The 20,324-nt window shown below is 42.7% G+C and overlaps 1 protein-coding gene and 1 pseudogene across 2 annotated transcripts in view; one reads left to right on the top strand and one right to left on the bottom strand.

The window, feature by feature from the left end:
* Chn2 (chimerin 2) overlaps positions 1 to 20,324 on the top strand; it is a 296,829-nt gene that overhangs the window by 114,686 nt on the left and 161,819 nt on the right. The gene's annotated exons all lie outside the window — the stretch shown is intronic.
* On the bottom strand, positions 15,926 to 16,553 carry LOC110597554 (ribosome biogenesis protein NSA2 homolog pseudogene; annotated as a pseudogene).

Below are 20,324 nucleotides of genomic sequence, written 5' to 3'. Positions count from 1 at the left end.
CTTCCCATGAAATAGAAAGGGAAAATTGAATTTACACATAGATGTGTTTAGTCTGACTGCTGTGGCTGGCAGGGTTACACAGGCATCCACAGCTCCTGCAAGTCCCCTGTCCTCCTACTACATTCCCAGAGCAGTGCTGACCACAAGCTCCCCTTTTCTTGGTGCTTTGCCCCAGGTGTGAGATGCTGGTCCCTCAGTCACACAGCAGAGGCTCAGAATGCAGGGGCTGAGAGGGGAAGTGGGATTCTCCTGAGGCAGGTAATAGTCTAGTGCCTACAGACAGAACCACGAGTGTGAAATCTGCACATTTAAAGTCATTTGGGGCCATAAGCTCTTAAGTAGCTCTAGCTTTTGCATTGCTGTAATCACAATACCTGACAAGTACAACTTAGAGGAGGGAAAGTTTATTTGTGGCTCATGGTGTCAGATCTCAGTCCATAGACAGCTGACTCCATTGTTCTGGGTGATGGTGAGGCTGAACATCATGGGGGAAGGGCCCAGTGGAGAAAAGCTTTTTAAGGTGGAGTCAGGACACAGAGAGAGAAAGGGAGGGACTGCAGGGTAGAGGCACCTTTACAGCAGAGGCCCTCAGTATCCCACCTCCTTCAGTCATGCCCTACTTGCCTACAGTTACCACGCAGTCCATTCAAACTAGGAAGGACTGATTTAGTTTCAGCTCTCACAATGCAATCATTTCACCTCTGAGTATTCCTGCATTAACAAGAGATGGGTGGGGGGTGTTGTGGCTCAGTGGTAGAGTGCTCACCTGGCATGCATGAGGCACTGGGTTCGATCCTTAACACCACATAAATGTAAAATAAAGATATTGTGTCCACCTAAAGCTAAAAAATAAATATTAAAAAAAAGGGTTCTGGAGGGACACTTTATATCTAAACCATAACAACCTCTGAGGAATCACATAGAGGTCTTTGTGTGTACAACATTTTAATGAAATCATAAGAAAAGGAAAAGGTTGCAGCCATCTGTTCTTAGCCTACTGTGATTAGAAAAATAATGCGGGTAGTGTAACTACAGGGGTCCCAGGTGAGGGGAGCTATGGAGGAGAGAAAGGCTGCAGGTGGAAGTCAGCTCGGCACCTTCCTGATGGGCAGAAATTCAAATCTCATCCTATTTTTATACTGGCACAAAGGTGTCTTTTGTATTCTCTGGTGCCAGGCCTGGTGCATGGTACCTTCCTGACATCCTGTAATTTCCCATCCTGTGGACACAATTCAGATGTAACAGAGCAGCAAAATGGTTGATTTATATTTAATCCTTTGATCCTTAGGTCAGAGGGACTCCAGTAACTCTTTTGATAGGCCCAAGAGATAGTGGTGCCAGATTACAGGTGCCCCGTCTTCTCCATTTCCACAAACCACTGTATTTCTGGCATGTCTCTCCCTCCCTCCCTCCCTCCCTCCCTGTGAATGCCTGATGCTGCTGTTCACAATATGGCAATGTTAGGGTTTTCTGACAGGGCCCTGGATCCTCAGGGCTTTTGTTTATTCTGGAACCAAGTGGCACCAAAGCCTGTGTCACAGCTTGTTCTTTAGGGGTGAATAAAACCAGTGTTGCAATGCCCAATTTCTTTGTGCAGCCTCCCTCCCCCAAACCCCCCACCAGTCCCTGTCTTTTGTTATTTCTGCATTTTTGTGACTCTCCACTAGAGGGTGGAGCAGAGGATTGATGAATATGATGATCATGGCTACTTAGAGTGGACTGTGCTCAGCCCTTGACACATTAGCTCAGGGAAAACACCTGGCTCCCCTCATGGATAGGCCCAATCCAATAGGTTTTGTTTTGTTTTGTTTTGTTTTTGGTACCGGGGATTGATCCCAGGGATGATTCACCTGAGCCACATCCCCAGCCCTTTTTTTGTTTATATTTTATTTAGAGACAGTGTCTTACTAAGTTGCTTAGGGCCTCACTAAATTGCTAAAGCTGCCCTTAAACTCAGGATCCTCCTGCCTCAGCCTCTGGAGCAGCTGGGATTACAGACATGTGCCACTGTCCCCAGCTAGATATCTAGATATCGCTATTAAAGAGGAAGCAAGGGAGGTGCTGAGAAGTTAAATCATTTGCCCAAAGCCAGATTGTCAAAGCCAGAAAGTGACAGAACTGGATTAAAACCAGACCAGTGCGGGAGTTCCTAACCACCATGCTAATTGCCAGCAGGAACTTCAGACACAGGAGACTTGAGTCCCAAGGGGACCAAACTATGGGCTTAGGATTTTTGCAGTCTCTGCTTCAAGGAGGATATCCATTTGTTACCCCCTCGTTCCCCTGGGCTTAGACACACTGTTAACCAGTGGTGACAGAACCCGCAGTCCTGAATCACAAGAGCATCCTTACAAAGTTTGCCAGGGAGGCTTGTCTGCCGGCATCCCCACAGATCTGTGACTGTACATTTTCTGTAACTTCATTATAAAAAATTCTCTTTATGGAAAGAGAGCAAGTGAAGTAAATATTTAAAAAAACATCAAAACCAACAGAGCCACTTTCAGAGTGCAGCCTCTTCCTTTACTCACATCTAACAGCCAGTTAGATGTGAGTAAAGGAAGACTCTAACTGGAATAGCGACATTGATGGCTGTTTTCAAATCTTAACCTGTTATAAACTGTCTTGCCACAGCTGGATGCCTGTTTCCCCTTGGGTTCTCTCCTTGCCTAGTTTTTTTTCTGTCTCCCAGGGCTCTGATCGGCTCCTTCCAGGTTGAGGGGAACCTTCTGTGGAGCGGTTGTCTTTGGCCCTCTCCCTCTGCCTTCGAAGTGTCACCTCCAGCCAGCTGAAGACATGAATCTGCTACACATTAAGGCCACATGGATCCCATCTTATTTATTCTCAAACACCAGAATCTAAGTCACTTAAAATTAGTCTTGATGCTGTGAGCAATTAGGTAAATTTCTCCCTTATGGGACATTTGAAAGTGGCTTATTTTTAAAACTCCCTTTAGAATGAATTCTCTGACACATCACTGTCTCATCTAAAAAAACAAGCTCCAAAAGATCTTTATAGATTGTTAGCTTGGTTGTAAAGGTTCACTGGAAAAAAAAGTGGTTGAAATTCTTTTCAAGAATTAGATTTCTAGTTTTCTGTGCATTTCATCTATGTAAGCTTTCCTAATATGTTCCTCTAGTGTAAACAACCCAAGATCTCATTGCAAGTGAATAAAGAGTCTATAAATTGATTTCAGCTGCCATGCTCAGGGCTCATAGTCTACAGACTGTTCATCGGTAATGGAGGCTGACATGGGAAATGCATCCCAGGGGTCAGGCACTCACAGCTGTTCCCTGGAGAAAGATATACACTTATGATCTCTGTTTTGTAGAAGGGAAAGCCAGACACAGAGTGCTTGACCAACTTGTTTAAGGTCACACAGCTCTTAAGTGGTTGAGCTGGGATTTGAACTCAGGCCATCTAATTTTAGAAACTGTGTTCATACCTCTTCTTTTATACCTCCTGACACACAGACAAGGAAGGTTTAACATGTCCTTTACAGATCCCATGACTCTGAGAGATGCTTGCCAATCTAATTTAAGGCATACTGTGTTAAATACCACAGTAGAATCATAAAATAGAGTGCTCTTAAGCCCTGGATATTTTCATGTGATGTTAAAAGCCATTTGGGATCTGCTTTACATCCCAGAGAATGATCAACTCCTCAGATAATTGAGGAAAATGAGGTTAAGTGAGATGAAGGTCCTATCGAAGCTGTCATTTCCTTGTCAATCACCACTAATAAGGGTCAAATGACTTTTCTCACACTGTTTCCTAAGAGCTGTACTTGCCTCCACCAGCAGGTCCCTGATACCCTGGAACCAAAAGTTTTAATTCAACCCTCAGTTAGTGTTGCTTTCAAATGCTGTGTAATAAGGACAGTGTCCTACAGAAAGATGGAACGTGGCCTAGACCCCCTTTTTAATGGAGATGTGGAAAGAACCAGATTATCAATTCCAGACCCCAGGATGGAGGAGAATTTGCCATGTCTCCCCAAGCTTTTCCGCCTACAAAATGGGCAAAATAAAACCTGCTCCCTCCTCTTCACCTGGTGGGAGTATTGTGAAGATAAAAAGCAATAATTGGTGTGAAAATGCCCCGGAGTTGCCTAGATGAAAGCTCTCTGTGATCCCAGCATCTCATTAGAAAGGCTTTATTGGGATTTCAGTACAGTTTGGTGGCTCATAGAAGAAGCTCTTCCAACTGGCCGGATGAAGTCCTAGGTCTTTATTTCCAGAAGAGGATTAGTTGCTGCAAACATGGGCACGTTGACACTACCCAAGACAGGGACAGCCTGGAGGGTGAGGACAGAGGTTGCATCTTTTGGGAAGTACTGTTACTGTCTGGCCTTCCTTGACAGGCTCCTGTGATGGATCCCTGCCTCCTGCTGCAGCCATTGGAGATGTTAGGGTGCACCATTTCTGTTGGGCCTGGACTGCCCAGAACACATCCCCATCTGGCCGTTCAGCCCAGGCCTGCCCAGATGTTATTGACTCAGTTCCTTCAACCATGTCTGACCTGATGAATGTCGAATCCTCTCATTCTCTTCCAGACCTATCCCAGTCCTTCTTTAATCTTAAAACGGGGTACCTAGAACTTTGCCTAAATAGTCCATCCAAAGCAGACCACCACGTTATTCTGCAGACATAGCTGAAGATGAGAGTTTCTTGGTGGCTTTGTCCTACTTCAAGTACTATTGAGGTTACACCAATTATAATTTCTACAGCTATATCATAAGTACCTCACTAGGTTGTGTCTCCCCAACATTAGCAATGCTTTTTTATTTAAAAAAAAAAGATTTTCAGCAAAAAAAAATTATACTTACCTCTCTTAAATTAGAATTTTATCAAATTTCATGTTAGGCTGTCAGATCTTTTTAATTACACATTTTGCCATCCAATGTATTATTGACTTCATCCAGGTGGTAGTCCGAGCTTCTAAATTTTTATTCTACAAAGGGGATAGAGCATACTTCCTGCAAATATGCTAATTTTAATTTGATCTCTTGTACCTGGACAGTTTGGGTAAGAATATTCTCTGTTTTTGGTTAAATATTGCCTTGGGTAAGGCCAAGAAATGTTTCCCTAAAACTAATTCATGTCTATTGCAAATGTCAATCATCAAGTTGTTCACCTACTTGATTGGACTGATTTCTGTCCTGTGTGTTATAACGGCGTCCTCAGTTCTTTGCTAACTCCATCTCGTCTGCTTCATTTTCTCTGATCCCCCGATTTTGTGGCTTTATCCTATTAAGAAGTGACTGGCCCTAGTATGATATGGTTTGTTCCTAGGGAGACTGACTCGGCTCCTTGGCACCACCAGGCTCAATTCCCTTTACAACCCGCTCTCCCACCCCACTGATACTTTCTGAGATCAATTTCTAGTCCATCTACTTATATCTTGGAGAAATCTTGTTTCTTTCTTTTCTTTTTTTTTTTTTAATTAAACGGAGACTTTGTTTCATTCCTTGTTTCTGGCCTCCCTCTCATGGTTGGGGAAGCTGGAAGGCCTCGCTGGCAGGTTGACCATCTCATTGGAACATTTCCTGTGAGCCTGGGGTGCCGCTCATCCAGGTGTGAGATTTGAGTTCACTTAGAGCGTTAGAAGTTTTGGTCCTCTCCAGTTTACCACACAGTGGCTTCTGTTTTCTCCTTTGCAATTCAAGGACTGTTCTCCTTGGCAGGGAAGCCAGTGGCAATTGGAAAGAAACTGTGCCCTCCTGTGACATCTATCAGCATCACATGTGGATGCCAGCCAATGGACTCAGGCCTTCTTTGATGTTTTTCTGGTTCTGAGCCTCCCCAAATTCTTTTCAATGCTCCTTCCCCTCTGTGAATGACCTTTATTAAGATACCAGCATGTCAGAGGAGGAGTGTACTTTGGAGCAAAAAACTAACCAATGAAGTGCCAACATCTTTATTAGATGTACCCTCTCAGATTCAGAGAAGGAGATGGATTTTGAAGGAAGACACCCTGAATTGCCCACTAGGCTGGCCTGAAATATTTTAGCTTCTGATACCACTGAGTGGAGAAGAGCCATACTCCATCTTGGAGTCTTGTTTGCAGGAATGAAGAGCAGAAGAAATGCAGCAGAAAGAAATTTGGGTTAGGAATCAGGAAGGCGGGCCGTGTTCCCAGGATCTGCTTCTAAAATACCTTCAAGCTTCTGTATCCTTCTCTGTAAAATGAGAACACCAAATCAATTTTAAATCATCTGTAAAGTTCTTTCCAGTACATAATTCTGAGGTCTTTTATCCTGATCATATCCCAACTATAGCAACACAGTTGGCTCTGTCTTATATCAAAGTTGCACAGCCTCTCTGGGCCTTAGATTCCTCTATTTTAAAGTATGTCTAGTAGTATGGTTTTCTACATGGGCTGGGGCTCCACAGAAGCCTTTGGCAAAGCAGAGTAGGAATCAGGAGGAGGGACATCTGATTTCCCCTCCCTGTTCAACCAGAACAACCCCAACTTTACCTTTTGGTCTTTCACATAAGTTTTCATTTGAAGACAGATTTTGGTTATCCTTGCTTTGTTTCGTGTTTGCCTGTTATGGACTGTTTCTTGGAACTTGTTCATGTAGTATGATTCCTAGATGACTCTGAGACCCCCATGTCGCTCAAGATTTAGATAGTAAGTTCCTTGAGAGTTCTCCATTACCCTCAATATGCCCTATAGTTCTCCATATACCCCAATGTATAATAAATAGGTGTTCCATAATGTTTGTTGGGCAAACAGAATAATAATAGTGATAAATATCAGAGAGTTCTTAATTCTATGTCAGGCATCCAATGTTCTAGTCGGTGACCTCAATTAACCCTTAAATTCAGCCTATAGGGCAAATAGTATTTTATCCCATAGCACAGGTACAACAATGGAAATAGTAAGACCTGGGTGGGAAAACTGATAGAAAGCAGAACCAAGGCTTTTAATCACCTTGTTGCATGGCCTCGTTTCCATCTATGGGACATGCAGACCAAAATCAGGGATGAGGAAGCTGAAAAGCCAGGCCCACAGGAAGAGGAGTATCATCTGAAGACAATCCCTGGAGAGAGAGGGATGATTCCAAGGTGTAGGAGAAAAGGCCTTGATGTGAAGTGGAAGGTGGATTCCATACAATTTCCCAGACCAGGAGCATCAATATCACCAGGAACCTTATTACAAATGCAGAATCTCAGGCCTCACCCCAGACTTCCTGAATGGGAAGGACTGCAGTCGCTTTTCAAAAGTTTGTATTTTAATAAGCCTGGACACCAAGAGATTCTGCTATAGGCCAGTATTCCAGAATGGCTGCTGTAGAACAACTTCAGTGACTGATTTTGCTCCCTGAAGAGTGGTGACGTTTCTGGCTTTCTCACTGTTGTAACAAAAATTCTGAATCTACAACAGTATTGACCTCTTTGGTATTTTGAAAGCTGGACAAGAAGTTTGCTTGATCTGAAAGACTCTAGGTATCAGATTCCTTTTTCCCAACTTCTGTTCAGTCTGTGACCTGAGGCCCATCACTTAACTCCTGATTCTTTGCCTGTTCAATGTGGTTAAGGACACTGCACTCCCTTATTGGGACAGCCAGAGAGATATGTAATTAGTGGTTGAGAAGCATCTAGTGCCCAGAGCGCCATATAAATACTGCAGGATAATAACTAGTTATGGCCTTAAATGCCGCCTACAACTTGACACATTTAAATTTTCTTACTTGAATTTGTAAAGTTTGAAGTTAATCTCAGAGTTTGGTATTTGCCCTGGTTTTTTATTTTATTTATTTATTTTTTATTGTTGTTGTTTGATTGGTTTTTGCTTTTTCTTTGTGCTTCTTTTAAAATTCCAGAGAAAGTAGTTTAAGAAAATCAGAATCTTCAAAGAGAATAACAATCAAAACGTAAAGTTTGATTGTTAGACGTGGATTCTGCACAAGTTTTGAACAGAAAAGTGAGACATGCCCATGGGTTCAGAGGTCATTGGCACCTAAGATACTACTGGGGCTTTGAGGTTCCAGGCTGTGAATCTTCAAAGAGACCTCACCATATCCAGCATTTTCATTTCTGCTTGATTTTGTAGTGACCCTCCCTTTTCCTATTTGGAATCTGAGAAGTCTGCACAGTGTTTTCTACGTGGTCATTCTTTATTTGACTTTGGCAAACACTTTCTTTTTTTAGGAAACCCTACTTGCTCTGCATATACAATCATTTGAGATTAGATTTATAAGCTTGCAGGCTGGTGTGTTTTCCTCTAGTGTGAAATCTGTTTTCACCTTAATCTTAAGCAACTGTATGGCCAAAATAAAGACCCAGATGAAGACCAGCAAGAATACTCCTTTTGAGAATTTGACAAGAGCTGAATTCATATGCAGAATACAAATATGGATGGAAAAAGATAAGGACATAAAACAGCTTTTATAGTGACTGTGTGGTATGAAGAAAAATACTAAATAACCATGGCTTTTATTTTGTGTATTTTAACTTTAATATCAGAGCATAATTACTGAGCAGGAAAAAACCTCCACCCTTTTATTACCATTTCCTGACATTTTAAATTACACACTATTGCTGAATTTAAAAAAGAAAAAAAAAACAGAACAGCAAAATGGATTATCCAGACCCTGAATCAACACACTAATTTATAAACTAAGTCTAAAGTAAACAATCTTATTTCTCCGTGTGCCTTATACTGGAGGTCAAATGCTCACCATAGCTTAAAATAACAAGTTGAGACATGTTTTCATAATTGGAAATGAAAAAGAAGTCCCACCATCTGCTAATAAAAAGAAAAGTTTTGCAACGTAGCTAACAGCTCCTGTCATTTCTGAAGAAACATCTCTAAATCCTTCAGAATTTGGAGCTATGGGAGCTGAAATCACCAGGATGCCATGAATTGATGACGGATTACCTGGAAAAATCATGCTTAGACTTAGAAGGCCCACGTGGAATCCTTTTGGTAGTTGGTCCGACTTTCTGTGTGGTGTTATTCCTTGCAGACTGAAAAGTGTTCCCTTTTCAAGTTCAAATGAGTCAAGATGAATTGGAAAGACAGCAGCTTCTCCCTCTACCCATCTCTCTATTGTGCACTGGCTGGACCCAAGGATGGCTTCTGTCTCCACAGAGCTCAATGGCGATTTGCTAAGCACTACAATAAATGAAATAGCAATGAGTCTGATAAATTGCAAGTGTTGGCAGCCAACAGAAAGGAAGAGTTTAACTCCTCATCTTGCACCCTAGCATTAAGCCTTCAGATAAGGAAAGAAAAATGGTCAGCCATCAGGACAGTGTGCCCTTCATAATAGAACATGGTTCAGCCAGAGATATTTCCTCATTTTTTGGATCACCTATCTTCCCTGAGCTTGTCTTTTCTTATCGGGTGTAAATTATTTGTTTGCAATTTTTCTGAAATTGCTCTAAGAAGATCAATAGAAAACCTTCGAGGAGAGAGAATATAATTTCACTACCTTCGGTTTTCTGAAAGTCTGCTGTTCTTGAATTGTGTGCTTCCTGCCAGGCTGGTGATAATGAATGCTTCTTATGTCCTTAGTCCACAGAAAATCATCAAGAAATAAGTGTGTTCAGTCATCGTTTGGACCACCACAAAGTGTTTTAATATTACCCTCTTTAGTTGGCAAACTTGTACAATAAAGAAACTGGGTTTGATTCAATTAGATAATTTAAAGTTTCCTCTCGTAACTTTTAAAACAGGAACTGCTGCTTTTCAGAGAAAAACTATTTTTTTCTTCCCCCTGAGGACTCTGAAGGCAGTTTTCTGTCTTTTCTCTCTCTTTTGAATTCCCAGAGCTCTCACCATCCAGACCATTCACTTCTCACTCTTCTGTATCCACTTTCATATGCCATAATTCTCTTTTTATGCCCTAACCTGACCAGACTATAAACTCCTTAAAGGTAAGAGTCATTGACCATATTTCTTTATTTCTCAAGGTGCCTAAATCAGCAGGTGGTCAGGGCAAAAATTTATGAAGTGTTTAATCATGTTTAATGAACTAATTCATTTCTAATTAGAAGTTTCCCCTCATTCTGTTTTAAAATCATAAAGTCATCTAAGATGTATTATGTTTGACAGTCTCTTGTCTAAAATGACCCTGATTTCGTTCACCAGAGTGTCCTATACTAACGTGCTTCTTGCTGGCTCTGGGTGTATAGGATGGTCTGGGTATTATACCTTTTGGATCTTGTTTGAATCAATGTTGCTGGGTTGAATGAGTTCGTCTCAGTACACAGGTCAGATTGGACCATTTCTTTGTGAGTTGGGAATAATTCGGAATTGTCACCACTCTTGAGAAACTTTCATAATTGGGCACATTAAGAAAGAATACTTCTTTTAGATGGTATTATTTACTTATTGCAATTGATAAGGAAGTAACAAAGGTGATATTTCTGAAACTTGTTTTCAGAGTTTAACTTTGGCTACCAGTTGACCTTCAAGAGACAAATTCATGCTCTTGGATGTTGTGTGTGTGTTTTCCAAAAACAAAGGGGTTATTTAGTATCTAGACCATATCATTTAAATTCTTAGAAATCCCATAATTGCAGATTTGTGGCATGTGTATTATATGAAGAAAAGAAAAATAACCCATGAAACTTTGAGGACTTGTTTATGCTCAGAATACATCACAGAGGAGCAAAGAGGAGAGTGTTGGTGGGGTGTCATTGATTTTATTTTTAGAAAAAAACAAGTGCACAGCTGCTTATATACATCGAGTCAAAGCAGAAGTTTATTACAGATGTGAAATTATGTCGTGGGTACCAAGGATAAATGTTTATTCATATTCTAAATTTAACCACCCGCACACTTAGAGGCGGCACTTGGAAGTCAGTCTGCCATTTTGGTTCCTGTGTCGGGAGTTCTCCCTGCTGCCACGTGGGGCAGAGGCAGCGCTATGGAAAATGCAGAAGGACAGCCAAGCTCCCTCCCCTCCTGTCAGGTAACACATTTGACTCTAGTTTATAAAAGGTGAGTCAGAACTGCTGTAAAAATAGATGACCAGAGTCACCGCCAGGTCTTGTTTTAGCCTGTTCTATGATCTAGAGGGATCTAGAGGGTGCCAGAGGTCATCAGTTGGGGTCCTGCAGGGGACAGAAGGCACACTCAGCTGGGATGTTGGAAAGAAGTTGACAAGGTGTAGCCAGGTCAAGAGAACCACAAGACACCAAAGTATCCAGGAATTTCCAACAGGGCCCCTGGGCTTAAAGGGGCAACAGGAAGAGGTTGTTTTGTTGGAGCCTGGGGACAGCTAGAGACACATGAGAGGGGCTAAGACAATGGGAGTGGTGAGGGTCACATCTGCTGCCTAGACTTAAGCAGGAGAGCAGGAGGGAGCAAAGGAGTAGACACCCTGGTATCTCTCCTCCTGCCTTCCTGTTTTCTCCCACTCCTCCCATTGTCTGAACCACTGGAAGACAGAGGCAAAGGGTTCTGCACTGTATAGTTAGTAGAAGTGGACCCCTGACCCCAAGGAGATTCCCAGGGAGAAACAGAGAAACCCCTGTCAGAGAGATAGTTCTTCCCTTCAGATCTAAAAGTGACAGCGATTTTTTTTTTTTTTCCTGTTGAATTGCCTGGGAGATTGAGAAGTACAGGGAGTAGTTAAAGAAGGGAAGTAAAAGGAATCAGAATTTAGGAGAAGGTTTGACTTACTTGATCTTAAAAAAGACTAAGGATATGATTTATATCCATGAGAACAAGAAAATAAACTGTCAGCCTTGTGGAGTAGTGGTTAAGAACATTCACAGTGGAGTGAGAAGGGTCAGCCTCCCTCCCCTCTTGGCCCCTTACCAGCTGGGCTATCCTGGTTAATTTTCTCTCTGAAGCTCTGTTGCTTGTTTTTAAAGTAGGGATCGTTATATTGTGCTACTCCCAAAGGGTTCATGGAAAGCTGAAATGGGAAGATCATTGCAAAGTGCTTGGTCTGGGACATAGATAGCACTCAGTAAATATAGCTGCCAGATGCTGATACAAACTTACAAACTTCAGAGAGGCTGTCTCAGAAGATGTCCTCTCTGCGTAGTAAGTCAATGTGGGTGAGGATAAGGGCATGAGGTATTTATGTTTACTGAAAAGCAGCATGAACTGCAATATCCTGAAGAGTGCTCTTTTAGTCTGTTTTCTGTTGCTCTAACAGAATGTCAGAGACGTGGTGGGTTATAAAGAAAAGAGGTTGATTTTGGTTTATAGTTCCAGAGGAGGAAAAGTTCAAGAGCATGGTGTGGTATCTGCTTGGCTTCTGGCCGGGGGCTTATGCTGCTTCAACTCATGGCACAAATCAGCAGGGCAAGCTTGTTTGTGCAGAAGAGGTAAAACAGAGGGGCAGCTGCACACTATAACAACTGGTCACTAACCCCATTAGAAAAGAGCCAGAACTCCCTTGAAAAAGGCATTGATCTGTTCATTGGCTCCACCATGGCCCAAACACCTCTCACAAGTTCCCATCTTCCAATAATCATGCTGAAGACCAGGCCTCAGCATGAGTTCCAGTGAAGACAAACAGTATTGAAACCATGACCAGCACCCAGCCTCCTGCCATACTGTTGAGTGAGAGTCTGCTTATCTTCCTGATGTTGGTGCCTGTGGGCTGGGAGTGGGGTCAGCAGCTAACTAAAGGAGGCTGGGCTGCTAGATTCCTATCAGAACAGGGCTGAGAAGACCGTGCCCCAGGCCTTGATCTTTTCTGCCTCCCCAGCTTCAGACTGAGGTTGCTTTTGAAAGATTTCTCAGGGCCCTGCTCAGAATCTTGCTCTGAGAAGATGACACAGCATGAGGGAGTCATATGCTAGGAGCACACCAGGAAAAAAAAAAAAATGAGGTGTCTTGAGAAAAAAAAAAGGATCCAAGGAAAGAACTGCAGATGAGTTGAGTCCTTTAAGTGAGTCCATTCTAATTGCCTAGTTTTAAGAAATGAAAATGGGAAGCAGATTGAATGAACATAGTAATAGTAGTAGACTTAAAATTAGAGTCAGAATTCTGTCCTAAATCTGTGACACATGGCACAGATGTGTATTGAACATGTTCCTACCATTGGTATTTTCCTGGCTTGTTTCTTCTGCAGCCCTCAACTCCTTTCCAGTTGATGACCTGCTGCACCCCAACCCACCCACAAGCCAGTGACTGCCTGGGCAGTGTCTTCTGTAGTGGAGACGCCAGCCTCAGATGTCAGCGATGGGCAGTGTGTGTTAGCTAGTGAGAAGGGCTAGACAGTAGCACAGAATACACTGTGCTGTGGAGCCTGGCAGTCTGTGACATTTTCAGGATTACCTGGTTTTTAACAATCTGTGTATTTGACCATCCTGTTGTAAGAAATCATTTAAAATATACCTACAATGCCAAATGATAAATAAATTCAATCTCATGGTTATAATTTCACCACGAAGGTTGAGACTGGAAGCTTGGGGCAAATAGAGTTGTGGCAATTTGATGCACAGTTATGCACAATTATGGCTGATGTGGATGTCCTTAAGGAGAATCCAACTTAGGTTTTTAGGTTTTATTTTGTTTTTGTTTTGTGTGTGTGGTGCTCCCCATTGAACCCAGGGTCTTATGCATGTGAGGCAAGCATTCTACCAGCTGAGCTATATCCAGCCCCCAACTTAGTCTTCATCTCAACTTTGTGGTCACTCAGTTGGTTGATCAAACAAACATATATTGAACACCTGGTGTATACTTAGCATTAGGCTTTGAGAGGCACTAAAGAGAAGAAATCTACAGGGGAGGTCTGAGGGCTGAGGTTTGGGGGACACACAAATGGTTCCACTAGTGTGGCTTCCTGTGGGATTTCCACCTCTCTTTCATTCTTCCAAGTGCCAGAGGACACTGCCTGGGAGTCATCATGGTAGGAGTTCTGCCTTGAGCTGCAGAGTTAACCTGCCACAGACCTTCAAGAGAAGGTGAGACAACAGCTCCCTCCTAAAGAATCCCCTGTGCTGTCTCCCTGCTTGTGACAGATTGCAAGCAGCCCCTCTGTCCCAAGGTTGCTTGACCCTCCTGCAGTTATTTGCCTTTGCACTAAAGATCAGAAACGGTGGCCTTTGTTAAGATGCAGACTCTAGTGGACATGGTTATCTTTGCTTTTGTAAGAAAGCACTTTCTTCGAAAATGCTTAGTGTGGCGCATGCCTGTAATCCCAGCAGTTTGGGAGACTGAGCCAAGAGGATTAGGAGTTCAAAGTCAGCCTCAGCCACCTAGTGAGGCCCTAAGCAACTCAGTGAGACCTTGTCTCTAAATAAAATATGAAGAAGATCTGGGGATATGACTTGGTGGTTAAGTGCCAATGGGTTCAATCCCCAGTACCAAAAAAATAAAATTAAAATTAATGCTTAAAGTAGACCAAAAAGTCTCCTTCCTTCTCACCATGCTCAGAAGTGAAAATGTCATCCCAGCCCTTTCCCCTCCACCCTCCCTGCCTCCCCAGAGCACCCAGACTAGAAACTACTCATCCTTCACTGCCCAGCTCCACGGTTATCTCCTCTCTGACGTTTTTCCCATCAGCGTCCCACTCAGTGGTGCCAGGAGCCTGGCTCCTGCCTTTGCATTGACACAGACCCACCCCAGTGACCCCCTTCACCCCTGTTCCTCTGGAAGCAGGAACTGCTGGAGGGGAAAGACCCTGCCATCTATGTGTCCCTAGGGCCTAATCTGGGATCAGGAACAGAGTGACGGGTAAATGTTTGTTAAGTGGACAAATTAGGAAATGAGCAAGTGATCTTTTAGAAAGGCACAGGTGTGTAAATACACAACGGCTCCTTACGACAGTGGTGCCGAACATAGACAAACAGAGGTTACCAGCACAAACAGCCTCAGACAGGAGCTGTTAGAGAAAGGTTTGTTTTAATATTTGGTTTCAGCTTCTGGTAGTGGAAGCAGGAACTTTCACATGCTTCAATTAAGAAGACAAATGTCCTCCTGGGCAAACAGGGAAAGGATGTGACTCTGCCACCAGTACATGGCATGGCAGTTAAAGCCTTATGAAGACATGCAATGCCAAGATAACAGCAGGGAACGGGCACGGGCCTATTCTTGCTCTGTTATGCAATGTAAATACTTTCTCTTGCAGAAATCATTGAGACCACTTGTTGTTCTTCTTAGCCCTTTAATTATAGACTCTCTGATGCTGTCACCTACCCTGCTGCAGGACGACAGGCAGGCTTTCCTTCCTGCATACATTGCTCAAGCACTTGGCCTTGAGGTGACAGTGCTTGCTAATGTGAGCCTAATGTGAGTTCTGCATTAGCATCTTGCAGGGCCTCCTGGGGCTCTGCTCCAACCGCAGGGTCCTTGTTTCTCCCTCCTGGTGTCACAGACATGCTTCTCGAACTGTTTTCTTGTTTTGCTTTGCTTTGTGGTGTGGTTAGTGAGGTGTCTGAAGTGTTGCTTGTGCATGTGTTTGTGATCTTTAGAAATATTTTTTTTTGTTTGCAAGAAGTTATTTTTAAAGCAAGTGATAAAGAAACCCCAGAACACTGAAGCCTTGGAGCAAAGCAAAATCTGAGTCTCAGGAGGTTGCTCATCACTGAGCCAACTTGTCCGCTAGCCAGCTGACTGGGCCCCATCTATTGTTATGTCTTACTCAAGTAGGTCAGGATTGGGCTGCTTATAAATGAAGACAGACAATAAACTTGTAGAGAGACCCAATAACAGCTTTAACATTAAGAAGTAAATGTAATTCTCACAATAAAATGTGATAGGCCAGCCTTCCCAAGATGACCCCTGGGTGACCAAGGACTGGTCATAACTTCTTCTTCTTTTATATTTATTTATTTATTTATTTATCTATCTATCTATTTATTTATTTATCTTTACAGTTTAATAAGTAGTTCTCTTAATGACTACAGATATGTAAGGCTGTTTGGTAGTATTCATAAATATCACAGTTATGGTGGTTTTTTTTATTGATTTGTAGTCTTTAATAATTATAAGGAGTGTAAAACGTCTGTCAAACCAGTAAGACTGTATTTATGCATATATTATTTTCAGGATTATTGGTAACTTGGGCCTATTTTCCCTAAATAACTTTGCCTCCTTGTCTTACAAGGCCCAACTCTCTCACATTCACCTCAATGACTATACCCAAAATTGTATATTGTAGGGATGAAGGATTCTTTTTCACCCCAAGTATTGGGTAGGCAAAAGGTGGCTTTCAGTTCAGGACATGTTCCATGGGCCTTGTTGAGATGTAAGCCCACTGGTCTGATGAATCTGTCACGTTTAGGTGTTTTCTTGTAAAGCCATCTCCTACAGAGCAGACTTGAGCAACCCTCCTCTTCCAGGCCTTCTTTATTCTCTTTCCTGTTTGAATCACTTTTAAGACTTCTGTTTCTTCCTGGGCACCAACCTTGGGAAGGGGGGCTCCCCCCCCCCCAGGAGTCTTTTCACCCATTCTTTTGTTTGGTGTTTCTCTTTTCATGCATCTTTTTCATTTGTATTTTCTCAGCACAGTGCTGTGTGTGGTAGAGTTTGGCCTTCTTTGAATGTTCTCCACTTTCTTTCTTCCTCTTTTTCTCGTGGTAATCCAAATGATATCCATATTTATGGTGTAATTCAGTATATTCCTTTTGTGGCATGGTGACAGCCCCAGAGCTGTGGGCACAGCCTCCGGGGCCAGAAGCAACTCTCAATTTCCAGGTACCAAAGACCCTGGAGCTGGCTCTTTGCAGCACAGAACAGGAAAGAGCTTTAAAACTGCAGGGTAAGGAGCACGCATGTGCATCCTTTCTGAGCCTCTCTTTAAACCAGCTGGCCATGATTTATTCTTTTTTTTTTTCAAATATTTATTTCTTTTAGTTGTACACAATGCCTTTATTTATTTTTACTTATTTATTTTTATGTGGTGCTGAGGATCGAACCCAGGGCCTCACACATGCCAGGCAAGCTCTATACCGCTGAACCAACAACCCCAGCCCCTGGCCATGATTTATTCTGATGGAATAAAAATGAGTTGACCAGCTTTGGGAAGATATTGTGCTATTTGGTCCTCAGGTTCCATATCTGGGAAATGGGATAATACTACCCCCCACACAGTGCTGTTCGGGAATTCAGTGTGATAGTGTCCAAGGATATAGCAGGGACCAGTATGAGAGGCAAGATTTTAGAATAGAAAAATGATGTTTTTTCAGAGCTGGGCACGGGTAGATTTGATGACTCAGCTCTACTACTATTAACTATGAGACCTCACTCTTTATTTACTCACCTGTACAGTGGGACCAACAATACCTGTTCTACAAGTTTGTTACTAATATTAAATAAGACACTGCATCCAACAATACAATGTAACAAAAGACTGACCATGAAGGTTAAAATATCTATATCTAAATGATATCTGCCTGAAATGATCTTTCAGAAAGGAGCCACTTAATCTTTCCTACTATTGGGTTACTCGATTACTTTGTTTTGAATCCTCAACTATATTCTGGAAAAGAAACACTAGACCTGAAATGACCTTCATTAGTGATCATTTTGTCCCCCTTACAGGTCACTTAACATCATCACTTTTTTGAAAAGGAAGCTCAGAAATCTAACCCAGATAGACTCACAATTACAAGAGTTTAAAGGAATTGTAAACAATCTTTTTAAAAGCTTCCTTCCTTCCATTTCAAAATATATGAAAGCATCTATAGTGCACCCCAAGTCCCCCACCTCTCCTGACCCTCAGAGCCACCCAGATCTCCACAGACAGTATTTCATGGTGGCCATTTAAAAGTCCACCATGGAATATGATGAAGGCACTGAAAAGAATGAGGTGGTTGCATGGGAAGTTCTCCAAGATTCTTAATTTTAACAACGAGGGCTAGCCCAGAGTTTGCAGTACACAGTGACGCTTTAGAAGAAATGGCCAGTGGCTGAGACTGTGCCTATCTGTGGAGATCTGGGTGGCTGAGTGTCAAGAGAGATGGGGGACTTGGTTTTCACTATTGATGCTTTTGTATCATTTGAAATTGAAGGAAGGAAGGAAACTTTTAAAACAATTGTTTACAATTGCTTCACTTAACATGATATTCTTCAACTCCATCCATTTACCTAAAAATGCCATAATGTCGTTCTTCTTTAAGACTGAGTAATGCTCCCGTGTGTGTGTGTACCACATTTCCTTTTCCATTCATCTGTTGAAGGGCATCTATGTTGGTTCCATAGTTTAGGTATTGTGAATTGAGCTGCTGTAAACAAACACTGATGTGGCTGCATCGCTGTAGTATGCTTATTTTAAGTCCTTTGGGTATAAACTTAGAGGTGAACTGTGTAGGGGTCTGGACATATAGCAGTCCTATTCTGAGTAGTCAGAAATCAAACATAGTAGTCAGGTATATAGTAAGATGGTACTTTTATTATGAAAGGCAGATGGGAAGACTGTTAGCCAGGTGGGCTTGCTAACCACTGAGCCCCAGAATTAAGCAGGCTTACCTGTGCCCAGGTGCTGTAGGGCTAGACCACCAGAAAGCAACCCTTCACCAGAAGGACAGAGCCCCAAGGGCTGGCCAAAGCCAAGACAAATCTTTTCCACCTTTCCAGTGACACAGAATTGGCCAGGCAGAGAGAGTCCCCGAGTTCCCTCCCTGAGCAGCAATGCTTTCTAACACTATCTTCGTGCAAAAGCATGTGCTCATCTGGACTAATTCTCCCCACATGGAGATGAGGAAACTGAGGCCAGTCTGGCTCGAGATTGAGGGAGGAGCCAGCAGTCACCCAGGACACTTTGAGAGTGGAGCCGGGACAAGAAACCGATCGCTGCCTCCCTAACTTTTCTTGGTGTGTTGATCAGAGCCAGTCATCTGATCTTGCCTGGGACCCTCAGTAGAATTCTTTCCTTCACGTGTGGACACAGAGCCCGTGACCCTCAGAGGGGCAAACTCCACCACCACTGGCTGCTTTCAGCCTGTCAGAGGAGCAATGAGCTGGAGAGCGTTGACCACTGTGAGTGAGCAGCTGCCCACGTGCCCATTCTTGATATGAACTGCTGCAGTTATAGCAACCACACCAGTCGTCATGACTAGTGCCAGTTGTAAGGAATGGCTGTGGGAAATCCCAGCATTCATTTGTTGCCCGACCAGTAGCAAGTTGACAATCCAGGCCTAGGCATGGGCGGAGTATGTATTGATAATGAGTTCTGGGGAAGAGTCACATGCAGTACTGGTCCTACACCAAGGGCCTTTTAAAACAGCAGGGAGGGATGCAGGGAAGGACAAGAGGCAGGAAAGTAGGGAGAGAAAGGGGGAGGGAAGAAGCAAGAATGGGAGGAAAAGGGAATTTTAGTTGTCAGAGTTCACTTTTCTAAAGGATGGCAGAAAATTGAATAATGTCACCATTATTCTGACTTCTCTAGCACTATTTTTTACAATGCTTAAACCATGTTTTATCATTGAAGCAAACCAGAAATAAGAAAGACCTGAAATTTTCACTTTGGCTTCTGCATCACTGATTCCTCTATGGGGCTGAGGCTTTGAGGAGAAAAATCATTAGGCTCTGAAGCAAAACAGATCTGGATTTGAATTTCACTTGTTCACTGGGCATGTGACCTTGGGAAAGATAACTTAATGTCTTTGAGTTTCATTTTCCTCCTCTATAGGAGATAAAAAAACTTGTTAGCCTCGGGATTTCTTAGGTACCTCCTTAGCACCTTGAACTTTCTCTATAACACTTTTCAAACTAGTTACTTGCTTAATGTTAGTTTGACCTTGTTGCTGGACTGAAGGCAGCTTGAAAGGGGGACTGTTCTGCCTTAGTCACAACTCTGAATTTGGAATGCTGTGCCCGACATGGAAGTATTTGCTGGAAGGATGATGGATGTGTGAGTGAGTGATGGGTAGGTGGATGGTTGGATGGGTGGATAGATGGGTGAATGAGTAGAAAGACGCTTCAAGAAAATGATAACCATTAAATATAATATGACTAAAGGGACTACCCCATGATCTGCAACATTACAGGCACTTAAAAATTCTTTACTGCTTTTGGTGGAAGACCTCACCTTTTCTTCTATCTCTGTATTTCAGGATTCTCTGACTCTCAGTATAATAATGGGAAAAAATCTTTTTTAGCTGGTCAGTAGCAACATTGGTGGGGACATGGTATGTGGGTTGCTTTCTTGGGAATTTAGTCTATGATTGCCACAGCTATTCTATATCTGAAGAGACACCAATGCCCACAGTGAACTCAAGCCATTCAGAGGATATTGTTACAATAGGAGGAAAAGGTGGTTCTTCTCTATCTCTCTTTCTCTCTCTTTCTTTTTCTTTTTTACCAGAAATTGTACCCAGGAGTACTTAACCACTGAACCACATCCCCAGCCCTTTTTAATATTTTTATTTAGAAATAGAATCTCACAAAGTTGCTGGGGGCCTTGC

This window comes from Ictidomys tridecemlineatus, chromosome 2, assembly GCF_052094955.1.
Source record: "Ictidomys tridecemlineatus isolate mIctTri1 chromosome 2, mIctTri1.hap1, whole genome shotgun sequence".
NCBI classification, from domain to species: Eukaryota; Metazoa; Chordata; class Mammalia; order Rodentia; family Sciuridae; genus Ictidomys; species Ictidomys tridecemlineatus.
The sequence above is the reverse complement of the archived record's forward strand: the minus strand, read 5'-3'. Positions and strand labels throughout refer to the sequence as shown.